The following is a 2,288-nucleotide window of genomic DNA, read 5'->3' as shown; positions in this document are numbered from 1 at the left end:
AATTATATGTTTGGATTACATTTTTAGTTTTCTGAAAAACAGTTTTTTCTTAAAGTCAATCTAAACAGACCCTAACTGTTTCAATTCTAACTTACTCGTTGTCACGAAAAGCCAAGAGCTTATAATAAGTGTAAATATATGAGACAAAAAGAATCCCTTTTATCATCCCTTCCAAAACCAATAATGGTGAGTTAGTTATAGGTTTCTGAGGAAAGTTAATGGGCTGGATATGGGCTTTCTGATGGATTTATTAATAAAAGCCCACTAAAAGAATGGGCCTAAGTGATTAAGAGTGGTCCAATGGCCACTATAACCTATATATAAAGAAAAAAAGAAAAGCACATGATGATTCAAGTTTTAATAGAGAGATATGGTAATAATAATAATTGCAAAGGGTCCCAAACAAAGTTAATGCGAATCTCAAAGTCCTCTTTTTTGTAGCACTTTAACCAAAGTTACTCCCAATTGGTCTCCAATTCCCATTTACCTTGTGAGTTCCACACGTGCAATGCAACCAAAAAAAAAAAAAAAAAGAAAAGAAAAGAAAAAAAAGCACTTTTAGGGTTAAGAAAATTTAAAAAAAAAAGATATATATTCAAGACCCCTTTGTAAATAATGGTCCATGATATATTGCCTCGGACTTGGACTTGGACTTGGACTCGGATTCGGACTTGAATTTGGACCTATATGTCTCTTCTTAAGAAAGAAAAATTATTTGCATGTGAAATGGTGGGGCTATTCACCATGATATTGACATTTTATTTTGAAATATTTATATTTACGTTTCTTTATTTGTTCAATTGTTTAACGTCAAATCTAATGTGTTGGAAGTTATTAATCTCCTATAGAGAAATAAGTTGTCTTTTTTTACTTAAAACATTATTCTTTTATTGTTGAAAATCTTGTCTTTAGAGAACAGAACAAATCTGCTCATGTTATTGTAGCTTTGATGCATTACATCAATCCTTTTATTGGTTGTTTTTTTGGTTTAATTTGAAAGGTCTTTTACGACAATATTCTCTTCTCATTTTCGATGAGGTCGGAAGTGAGGAAGTAGTTGGGTTGGTTGTTTTGTATCATAACTTTTAGTTTTAAGATCTTAAAAAATAAATAGAATAATCTCCTATAGAAAAATAAGTCGTCTTTTTCATGTAAAACGTTATTTTTTGTTCTTGAAAATCTTGCTTTTAAAGAAGAGAACAAATCTACTCATGCTATTGCAGTTTTGATGCATGACATCCTCTTATTTATTGTTCTTTGGTTTGAAAGGTATTTCATAACGGTACCCTCTACTCATTTTTGATGAAGAAGGTGAGGAGATAATCGGGTTGGTTGTTTTGTATCATAACTTTAGTCTTAACATCTTAAAAAAAAAAAAGTTAATTATATATGTTGGCTTTATACTTATCCATTGACACATTGGGTTTTCTAGATTTGGGAATATTAACCTAAATTGAAAAGAAATTTTATCTCCAATTATAATATTAACTAATTAATATGATATTGCATTAGTTTAATTTCTAATATTATCATAAGTTTAGAGTGGAAAAAGCCACTAGTTAATGTCTCTTTTCCTCATATAGTTTTTATTCTATCTATAATCAATTATTGTACTTTGCCACACCAATGAGTTTATAATACACATTGCCACTATATCATAAAATCCCAATTATATATGACTAGATTTGCACTATAATTAATATCAATGGTTTTCGTCATATATATAATTTGTCACTAATTAATTACATTTTAAACTTTGGTTTATATTTATTTCAATGATTATATCGTCATGCATGTTACTAGAAGAGTTTAATGTGTGACATGTGACATATGCCATTTCAATGAATATATAATGGGTTTAATAAGAGTTAGTGACAAATAATCTTGGTAGGGTCTTAAACTAAAGTGACCGACATTGATATATATAGAACTGTGGAATATTAGAATTAAAAATGGCATGGGGTTGTAAAAGGAGAGAGGGAAAAAAAGGGGGGAAAAAAATCATGCAAAGAAGTGCATAAAACCAAAGTTGTTGTCTTTTGTTGATTAAATATTTAAAACCAAAGTGATTATGATAAATCTCCATTATTAATTATTATTTATATGGTAGTTAAAGTGTGTTTAATGGATGATTAACTTAGTTTAATTAATATTTTATATGAAATGGGAGCACTAATTTAGGAACATGAAGCCCTAAATGAGAGAGAAGGGGAGACCCTTAATCAAGGGATTTGGGTTTGCTTAATTAGCCTCACCTCATGCTTACGCCATACCTCACTCTCTTAACA

Source organism: Cucumis melo, chromosome 4 (genome assembly GCF_025177605.1).
Source record: "Cucumis melo cultivar AY chromosome 4, USDA_Cmelo_AY_1.0, whole genome shotgun sequence".
In the NCBI taxonomy this organism is placed as follows: domain Eukaryota; kingdom Viridiplantae; phylum Streptophyta; class Magnoliopsida; order Cucurbitales; family Cucurbitaceae; genus Cucumis; species Cucumis melo.
Note: the sequence above shows the minus strand (reverse complement) of the source record.